General features: G+C 45.2%; 1 non-coding gene across 1 annotated transcript; it reads right to left on the bottom strand.

Annotated features, from left to right (window-relative positions):
- Positions 1-6,982: 6,982 nt before the first annotated feature.
- Positions 6,983-7,054, bottom strand: TRNAE-UUC. The gene has a single exon. It is a non-coding gene; the product is annotated as a tRNA-Glu (tRNA).
- Between the last annotated feature and the right edge of the window lie 3,888 nt (positions 7,055-10,942).

Below are 10,942 nucleotides of genomic sequence, written 5' to 3'. Positions count from 1 at the left end.
AGGGAGGAGGAGGTTGTAGTGAGCCGACATCACACCATTGCACTCCAGCCTGGGCAACAAGAGCAAAACTCCATCTCAAAAAAAAAAAACCTCCAGAGACAGGACCTGCAACACCAAGCATTCAATTAAACCCAGTGGCAGATATTACTGGGTAAGTCTTGTTGAGGTATTCACCACAGAGAGGTAGGCCTGTTCTTTGGTTTGCCCTGTCCTGCCATGCCCTAGCTCCAGCTAGGTCCGGCACCTGAACTAGGTCCAGCACTTGAACTCACCTCGGCCAGGGACCAGCGCTATGATCCTAGCCTAGAAGCAGACCAGGTATTCCAAAAGCCTGAACTGGAAATCATCGCACCTCCCTGCAGCAGGTGCCTCACTTCGTACCCTCCCAAATGCCAGATCCAGCTGAAGACAGCCATCTCCTTCCCCCAGAGTTCAGCCTGAGACCTTGGTCAAGAACCAAACCTAACCCTATGCTGGCTAAAGAGTGAGGGGACTGTAGGCATGGGGGAATTCCTCCCCACAGATTCCCATCCAGGAGACCCTTGGCCTGATGACCACAGCATCTCACTAATGCTTCTGTAGTCCAGTATCATTACTTCTTTCAGAAATACATTTTTTTTTTTGAGACAGAGTCTTGTTCTATCACCCAGGCTGGAGTGCGGTGGCACAATCTCAGCTAACTGCAACCTCTGCCTCCCGGGTTCAAGTGATTTTCCTGCCTCAGCCTCCCAAGTAGCTGGGATTACAGGCGTGCACCACCACGCCTGGCTAATTTTTGTATTTTTAGTGGAGATGGGGTTTCACCGTGTTGGCCAGTCTGGTCTGGAACTCCTGACCTCAAGTGATCTGCCCACCTCAGCCTCCCAAAATGCTGTTATTATAGGCATGAGCCACTGCGCCTGGCCTGAAGTACATGTTTAAAAGAAAAATGCTGATCGTTTACTCAAAGGGGTAAATTAAGAATGGTAGTGAGCTCCTAATATCTCTAGCCACAATTCTCAAGGGAAGCAAATGGGGAGGCCAAACATCTGATTGCTAATCTCATCAGCACCTGAGTAGAAAGGCTGTGAAGGCTGATGTCCTTTGAGGAATTCTGAAATGCTCCTTAAGGGGACTAGGCCCACCCATGTTGAGAATCACTAATTTATACTTTTGTTTAATTTTCTCTATTTTTTTTCTTCTTCTCCTCCTTCTCCTTCTCCTTCTTCTTCTTTTTTTTTCCCCAGAGATGTTATGCTATGCTGCCCAGGCTGCTCTCAAACTCCTGGGCTCAAGTGATCCTCCTGCCTTGGCCTCCTGAGTTTGTTGAATTTTGACACTGAAACATGCAGTCTCTCAGGTATATTCTAAATCTAGAATGGGTAGATTAGCACAGTCATAGTATTAGTAATTAATAAAACTTTCCCCCACTTTGAAATCCTGAAAGTAGTTAAAACCACGGAGTTCTAGGCAGTCCAGTATTTCGAGGCCTTGACCTTTGCACTGGCAGCTGTCACCAGGTGTTTAAGGTGGCTCATTAGGGAAGTCCAGAGCCACCCAATACCCTTTACTGAGCCTGTGAGGTCAAGAATGCCACAAATAATCCATTTAGATTTTTGTTTTTTTGGGGAGGAGGGGGGACGGATTCTCGCTCTGTCGCCCAGGCTGGAGTGCAGTGGCGTGATCTCGGCTCACTGCAAGCTCCGCCTTCTGGGTTTCCGCCATTCTCCTGCCTCAGCCTCCCGAGTAGCTGGGACTACAGGCGCCTGCCACCTCGCCCGGCTAATCTTTTGTATTTTTAGTAGAGACGGGGTTTCACCGTGTTAGCCAGGGGAGTCTCGATCTCCTGACCTCGTGATCCGCCTGCCTCGGCCTCCCAAAGTGCTGGAATCACAGGCGTGAGCCATTGCGCCTGCCCTTTCCATTTGGATTTTTTGTAAAATAAAAACCATATATCTATATGGTAATGAATTGGCTAATTGTATTTGTAAACCAGGAAATAAAATGAATAAACAAAAGTGAAGTGGTAACAAATTCGTTAAATGGCAGGGGAATCAAATCCAGATCTCTCAGGACAGAAGGGAATACTCACTGACTATGCTAATGAAGAAGGAGATGAAGCTGTTCATCTAAAGTGGACAGCTCCTCTAACTGCCTACTTTTACACTGCCTATTTTTACCCAGATGGGTAGGAAGCACTGATTGCTCATGCCCCATTTGCTCCTAGGCCACCACCTAGTCTGGCCCCCTGCTCCAGGACAGAGCAAGAGGCCAGCATCAAAGTGGCCATTCGTGAAAACGCCAGAAACACTGTCTACTCTCCACCCCACCCCATCTCCAACAAAACTCACCAGTGCCGTGCAAGACTGCGGCAGGCAGTTGGAATTCCAGGTGCAGCTGCTCCTCATCCCTCTAGCGAGGCAGATGTCAGGGCAGAGGCCTGGGAAATGTGAGGGTGCTGGATCCAAGAGTGGGGGCAGGTGGAGCAGAGGTGAGGTTTGGTCTTTTTGAAGCACTGGGTCAGGAAAATCCAACCACGTGCTTTGGCCAGATTCGTTTCCTGCTCAGATTCTGGATTGAGGAAGGCGGGGAGTGAGACCACAACAAAGAACCGACTAGGAAGAAGCTGTCACCCTTGATGGAATGGGCAAAGAGAAAAAGCAATCATTTGGGCATAGGGCCCAGCTGGACTCCTGGGTGAAAGGTATGGCCTGGACGTTCTTGGGTTCCTTGTCTGCTTGAGGCCCAGAACAGTAGAAAATCTTGATGGCTACAGCAACAGGAGCTTAATAGTGGGAAGGAAGAAAAATGAAGGACAAAACCAAGACTTAAACTCCCACAGGGATGTTTGAGAAAAAAGCCTTAACCACTATACCAAAAATATACCCCAGGAAACTCATCTTACCTTCTGGTACCAGCTACATAAATTGTAGGGTCTAGTGCAAAGTGAAAATGCAACCCCTTCTGAAAAAAGCAGTAAGAAAAGTGCTGTGAAGGGTAGTGAACTATAAAGCTTTTTCCTTTCTTCCATAGTCCTTCCTATCATGGGGCTTTTTATTTGCTCTCATCATTCTATGTAAAGAAAAATTAAGACTTTAAATAATTAGCATGATTTTTTTTTTTTTTTTTTTTTTTCTGAAACAGGGTTTTGCTCTTGTTGCCCATGCTGGAGTGTAGTGGAATGCTCTCAGCTCATTGCAACCTCCACCTCCCGGATTTAAGTGATTCTCCTGCCTCAGCCTCCCAAGTAGCTGGGACTCCAGGCATGCACCCCCACGCCCAGTTAATGTTTTGTATTTAGTAGAGACTGGGTTTCACCATGTTGGTCAGGCTGGTCTCAAACTCCTGAGACTTCAGGTGATCCACCTGCCTCAGCCTCCCAAACTGCTAAATCAATTAGCATGATTTTTACCCATTATCTTTTTTTTTTTTTTTTTTTTTTTTTTTTTTGAGAAGGAGTCTCGCTCTGTCACCCAGGCTGGAGTGCAGTGGCCAGATCTCAGCTCACTGCAAACTCAGCCTCCCGGGTTTACGCCATTCTCCTGCCTCAGCCTCCCGAGTAGCTGGAACTACAGGCGCCCGCCACCTCGCCCGGCTAGTTTTTTGTATTTTTTAGTAGAGACGGGGTTTCACCGTGTTAGCCAGGATGGTCTCGATCTCCTGACCTCGTGATCCGCCCGCCTCGGCCTCCCAAAGTGCTGGGATTACAGGCTTGAGCCACCGCGCCCGGCCTCCATTATCTTTATATTGTGCAATTCCAGTTTTAAATGCTGACCAAGTGCTCACTATTGCCCATTTCTTTTCCTCTGCTTTTTCTTGACCTAGCTTTAGTCAGGCTTCTCTCCCCACAGGCCCTTGAACTTTGGCTTGCCCCCAAGCCTGGGTAAGTGCTAAAGTGCAGAGTGTGCACCCCTAATCAACTTATCCTGAGAATCCGTTGACCACATAGAGACACATTGCCTGGAAAACTTCTGGTCATGGTGTCTGTTCACTCCCGCTTACTTCCCCAACTTAAAATTTTGTTTCTGCTAAGCTCTGCTTATCCTTCCCTGTGAAAGAAATGCCTTTTTTGTTTGTTTGTTTGATTTTGAGACCCTTTCAGGTTTCTGAGACCAGAAAATTCTACCTTTTGCAATAAGCTTTTTGAAGAGTCTCTTTATCTAAGTCCAAGTTGGTTTTTATTTGGCAATGTAAATATAAAAGCATTTAATTCACATGTAGAAACACCAAAATGACACAATCTATATTTCATAACTCCTACCTGCATGTTTATTTTTGTCCTTACCAGAACAGTGGAAACACAGGACAGAGCTAACTCAACTGTGTTTTTTTGTTTTTGTTTGTTTGTTTTTGAGGCAGAGTCTCCAGGCTGGAGTGCAGTGGCGCTATCTCGGCTCACTGCGAGCTCCGCCTCCTGGGTTCACACCATTCTCCTGCCTCAGCCTCCTGAGTAGCTGGGACTACAGGTGCCCACCACCTCGCCCAGCTAATTTTTTGTATTTTTAGTAGAGACGGGTTTCATTGTGTTCACCAGATGGTCTTGATCTCCTGACCTCGTGATCCGCCCACCTCGGCCTCCCAAAGTGTTGGGATTACAGGCGTGAGCCACCGCTCCCAGACTGTTTCTCTTTCACTTCTTGATGCACACATTCTACCCATACTTTCTACATTTAGGTTGCTGATGAGTAAAGAAGGACTGAAAGGAAAGGGAGGGAACTGTAAGTTCTTTTATCTTTCTCTTTCCTTCTATGTCATCATTTTCAGCATAAGCGGTTGGTTAATAAAGGGAGGTAACACAAGAAAGGATATGATAGAATTGTTTGGCCACTTGTGTTTCTTAGAATGCTACTGCCTGCTTTTTACATTTGAAGTAAGTTCTGGTTTGAATGGAAAATGTGGCCTTTGGGGCTTTCAAGTCAGCTTATTCAGTCATAGAGGCAACGCACTTTCCTTGTATTCACTTTGAGTATTCACTCTCAAGTCTCACTGCAGAGTGGGTCCGCCGGAAATTCTGTGTTCAACAGGCATGGCAAAGGCTTTATACAAAGTGGTGATGAGAATGGAGAACAAGAAAACTGCTGGTATCTTATCTGCTCATGTGCAGGCTCCATTATTTCATTAGACTCCACTAACAAATCACATATTCAAAGATAAAATTATTTGAATTTTTTTCCGGCCAGACTTGGTGGCTCATGCCTGTAATCCCAACACTTTGGTAGGCTGAGGCAGGCGGATCACCTGAGGTCGGCAGTTCAAGACCAGCCTGACCAACATGGAGAAACCCAGTCTCTACTAAAAATACAAAATTAGCCAGGTGTCGTGGTGCATGCCTGTAATCCCAGCTACTGGGGAGGCTGAGGCAGGAGAATTTTTAATTTTTTTTTGGACAGAGTTCAGCTCTTGTTGCCCAAGCTGGAGTGCAATGAGACAATCTCAGCTCACTGCAACCTCAGCTTCCTGGGTTCAAGCGATTCTCCTGCCTCAGCCTCTGGAGTAGCTGGGATTACAGGCGCGCGCCACCATGCCTGGCTAAGTTTTTGTATTTTTAGTAGAAACGGGGTTTCACCATGTTAGCCAGGCTGGTCTTGAACTCCTGACCTCAGGTGATCCGCCTGCCTCCGTCTCCCGAAGTGCTGAGATTGCAGGCGTGAGCCGCCGCGTCCGGCCGGCTAATTATTTGAAATTTTAAGAACAGTTTCCAGACACTCCTAAAAATTTATAACCTATGCTTGCACTGGTTAAAGCCTCAGTCCTAAGATATTTTTCCAAAAGGTGCTGCCTGGGTAACTAGGCTGTCTCTCCCTGGTGGTCTAGTGGCTGGGATTCAGTGCTTTAGCTGCCGGTGCTCAAGTTTGATTCCCAATTAGGGAAGCTTGCTTTTCTGCTTTCTTGATTACATGCATTCTATTATCGCCATGGCTGCGGCTGTCATTGCCCTCCGGAGCAGTCAAGGCTCGCTTTCAGGCACGCCTCTCTGCAAGGCATTGCTGACATCCTGTACATCAGTATCCAGGGAATGGGGACTGTCTGTATGGAGTAAAAAGTAGGCAGATTCTGACTCGCCTCAGCCCCACTCTATTGAGAATTACTAATTTTTATTTTATTTTATGTTTTGGACTGAGTGTCCCTCTGTCACCAGGCTGGAGTGCAGTGGCCGGATCTCAGCTCACTGCAACCTCCGCCTCCCGGGTTCAAGGAGTAGCTGGGACTACAGCTCAGCCTTCTGAGTAGCTGGGACTACAGGCCCACGCCACCGCACCCAGCTAATTTTTGTAGTTTTAGTAGAGACGGGGTTTTACCATGTTGGCCAGGATGGTCTCGATCTTGTGATCCGCCCGCCTCGGCCTCCCAAAGTGCTGGGATTACAGGCGTGAACCACCGCACCTGGCCTGATTTTTAAAAATCAAGATAAGTAATTTTTACATGAAACAAGTGAGTTATTTCAAATGACTTCTAAATCTAGAAAGGTTTGATGAATTGGCATAGGCACAGTTTTAAGAATAAATGTAATTCTCCCTCCCCCACCTCCTGCTGAGTTCTCATTTAAACCCTAAGGGCGGTTTGTTTACATTTCAGAGATGTAGAATGCCCAGGTTATTTTACCAGATGCGCTGCTGTTTCCTCTGGTAACAGGCGTTCCAAATAGGAAAACATACTAGTCCATTATACTAATTTGCGTATTTGAAACATGGAAAACCTCTCTTAATTCGTTTGGTCTTTTGTGAAAATAGAAACATATTTTTATATGGTAATAAGTTAGTTACCTTTACCCGTAAGACGAGTAGACGAAAGTCAGCCTCCTACAGTGAGAAGTTACTTGACAACAGTAACTTGTCAACCTTCTTACTTGTCAAGGGCTCTCTAATGACCTTGCCCGGTGGTTCTCAAGACTGACTTCAGGATCATGTGGGAGAGGCTGAAAGGCACCGCCTTGAACTGAAGATCACTGAGCACGGCTTTGGGGGAAACCACCGCAGTGACATCAGAAAGCAGAAATGCAGACCTCCCTGACCAGGAATCAAACCCGGGCCGCGGCGGTGAAAACGCCGAATCCTAGCCACTAGACCACCAGGGAGGGACAGTCACAGAATGTGGGCAACACTTTCTGGGAAAAGAGCTTAGAACAGACGCCTCAACCACCTCAGGCACATGTTAGAAAGCTACAGGAGGCCGGGTGCGGTGGCTCAAGCCTGTAATCCCAGCACTTTGGGAGGCCGAGGCGGGCGGATCACAAGGTCAGGAGAACGAGACCATCCTGGCTAACACGGTGAAATCCCGTCTCTACTAAAAATACAAAAAACTAGCCGGGCGAGGTGGCGGGCACCTGTAGTCCCAGCTACTCAGAAGGCTGAGGCAGGAGAATGGCGTAAACCCGGGAGGCGGAGCTTGCAGTGAGCCGAGATCGCGCCACTGCACTCTAGACTGGGTGACAGAGCAAGACTCCGTCTCAAAAAAAAAAAAAAAAAAAAAAAAAAAAAGCTACAGGAATGTCTTAAGAATATTTTGCAGTAATGTGTATAGTACTGGATGCAGTGACTGCTGCCTGGGCCAGAGGGTGGCAGAAGGCTTTAGGGGCAGAAACGTTGGAAGAAAGATTGTCACAAGTCAAACTGGGGAAGAGAAAAATATTTTCCAAATCATTTTTCTCGCGGACTCCCTCTGACACGGGAGTTTCTCATCTCCCTTCCTCCCTCCCTCCCGCCCTTCTTCTTTCTTCCTAAAATCAGCATCTCCTTCACTTACATAGTTTCCCCACGGTTGATTGAGAAAAACATGTGTCTCTTTTGCCCCCCTCCCCCAAAGGATCCTATTCCTGATCTCTAAATATGCCCCTCCCCATGCAGAGGGAGGAGCATTCAGAGCCTGGGAGACCTGCCTACCTGGAGCTGCACCCATCTTTGAGGCCATGCTCTGTTTCCTGGAACCTGAAATGGATTTACCTATTCTATGTACTTCACAGAAATGAAAGCACATAATGTGTCACATTTTGTCCAGTTTCTCTCTCTCACTTGGCATAGTTTTGGGTTCATTCATGTCATAGTACGTGCTAGGACTTCATTTCTTCTTATGGCCAAATAATATTTTATGTATATACCACATTTTCTTTATCCATTCATCTGTTGATGGGCATTTGGGTTGTTTCCACCTTTTGGGTGTTGTGAATACTGCTGCTATGAACATTTATGTACAAGCATTTGTTTGAGTATCTTTTTTATTTTTGCGGGTTATCTATTTAGTAGTGGAATTACTAAGTCACTTATATTCCCACCAGCCTAAGTAAATATGTAGGAACAGAAAACAGAGTAATGGCTGCCAGGGGCTGGGGAATGTGGAGTAATCACATAATGATACGGGATTTTACTTTCTTATGATGAAAATGTTTTGGAACTAGATTGAGATGGTGGTTGCACAATCCTGTGAACGTACTTAATGCCACTGAATTTGTTTATGATGGTTTCATTTTTCTCCACATTTCTGCCTATACTTTATATTTTCTGTCATTTTAAAAATTATAGCCATCCTACTGGGTGTGAAGGTACCACTACACAAAAATTAGAATGTCTAAAATTAAAGGGACAGACTATTTGCAATGGACTGAATGTTTGCACACACAGCCCAAATTCGTATGTTAAAATTCTAACTCCCAAGGTTATGATATTACAAGGTGGGGCTTTGGGGAGGTAATTAGGTCATGGAGGTGGAGCCTCATCAATATGATTAGTGTCTTTATAAAAGAGACCCTCACCATGTGAGGCTTCTTAAAAGACTGCTTTCTGTGAGAAAACAGGCCCTCACCAGAAACCAAATGTGCAAGCACCTTGATCTTGGACCTCCCAACCTCCAGAACCATGAGAAATAAATTTCTGCTGCTTATAAGCCACCCAGTCTATGGCATTTTGTTATAGCACCTGAATGGACTGAGAGATCATACCAAACAAAAAAGAGGACACGCTGTATGATTTCATTTATGTAAAACTCTAGGCAATGACAACTTATTTATACTGACAAAAAGCAGATCAATGGTTGGCTTGGGGATGGGTGGGTAAGAGGGAGTGTGAGGTGGTAAGGAGCAGGAAGGTGGAATTGTGGAATTACAAAAGGCTATAGGGAAACTGCTTGGGGGTGATGGAGATGCTCACTGTCTTTTCTTTTTAATTACTATTTTTTCTGAGACAGAGTTTCACTCTTGTTGCCCAGGCTGGAGTGCAATGGCGCAATCTCAGCTTACTGCAACCTTCGCCTCCCAGGTTAAAGTGATTCTCCTGCCTCAGCCTCCCAAGTAGCTGGGATTACAAGTATGTGCCACCATGCCCGGCTAATTTTTGTATTTTTAGTAGATATGGGGTTTCTCTATGTTGGTCAGGCTGATCTCGAATTCCTGACCTCAGGTGATCCACTCGCCTTGGCCTCCCGAAGTGTTAGGATTACAGGCTTGGGCCACCGCACCCAGCCTATATGCTCACTATCTTTTCTTTTTTTTTTTTGAGACGGAGTCTCCCTCTGTCGCCCAGGCTGGAGTGCAGTGGCACGATCTCCGCTCACTGCAAGCTCCGCCCCCGGGTTCACACCATTCTTCTGCCTCAGCCTCTCGAGTAACTGAGACTACAGACGCCCGCCACCACGCCTGGCTAATTTTTTGTGTATTTAGTAGAGACGGGGTTTCACCGTGTTAGCCAGGATGGTCTCGATCTCCTGACCTCGTGATCTGCCTGCCTTAGCCTCCCAAAGTGCTGAGATTACAGGCGTGAGCCACCGCGCCCAGCTATGCTCACTATCTTAATGATAGTGTTGGATTCACTAGTGTATACATATGTCAAAACACCATTTTGTATACTTTAAATATGTACAGTTTATGATATATTAAATAATAAAATGTTAAAGAATGGTTTCTTGAACAATTTTGTACATGTATTTTGGAGACTATCTGCCTATTTATCTCTACCTCTATATCTATATAGTTACACAGTTTTCTCTTAGGTATATACCTTGGAAAAAATTACTGAAACATGCACACATATGTCAGCTGTGGCAGGTATGTCAATCTAAATAGCTTTCTAAAGTGGTTGTAACTATTCACATTCCCATGATCTGTATACCACTTTCTATCCAGTAAGAGTTCCATAGTTACCGACAAAACAGTAAAAATAGGATGTGTGTGTGTGTGTATATCTTGAATAGCCAAGATACGAACTTAAAATTTGATCCTGCAGGTTAAAAAACTAAAACCCAAGTTAAATTCATAGTCTGGGTATGCCTCTTCTGTGACAGTTGGTGCATTCATCAACAGTGGGAATGGAAATGAGACAGTTGAGCAGATTGTTGTGAACCTGAGTGCTTTGAACCCACAAATCTCACTGAGCCTCCCTTACTAGGAAAAGAGTCGGCTTTCTTCCTATGTGAACAAGTTGAAATTCTCTTGTTTGAAGATGCTTTATGATAACATCTGAGACAGTTATATGGCAAGGAAATGCCAACTTATTTCAAGACCCGCTTCTATCACCTCTTATTTCCTCCAGGCCCATAATTTGAATCAGATACCATCAGAAACTATTTAAGTTTTTAACTTATTTAAATGTTTATTAAAGGCACTTTTCTGTAGATATCTTGTAAAAACAACTCTTATTTTTTAAGCCTTTCCACATAATTTAGTTGCTTCTTCACAACTTACGACTCTTCATCCAATTCAGTATATAAATTACTAACTCTAACTGCTTCTTCTCATCTCCATTTCCTCATAAGTGCTTCTGTGCCACATAAAACTTGTATTAAAGAAATTTGATCTATATTCTGTTAATGTAATTCTCAAGTGCAGTCGGGACGCTAAGAGAATGGAGGTGGAGTTTAGCTGCCCCTGCACTCTTTAAACTTGGAGAGGTCATTGGGTTTCTCCAGCTCTTTAGCATTGAGCAAGACAGCCATACTTGTTTTCCTTAGTACCAGCAAAGTCCTGCTGGCTGCGAGG

The sequence above is a fragment of the Rhinopithecus roxellana genome, chromosome 8, assembly GCF_007565055.1.
Source record: "Rhinopithecus roxellana isolate Shanxi Qingling chromosome 8, ASM756505v1, whole genome shotgun sequence".
NCBI lineage: Eukaryota > Metazoa > Chordata > Mammalia > Primates > Cercopithecidae > Rhinopithecus > Rhinopithecus roxellana.
The sequence above is the reverse complement of the archived record's forward strand: the minus strand, read 5'-3'. Positions and strand labels throughout refer to the sequence as shown.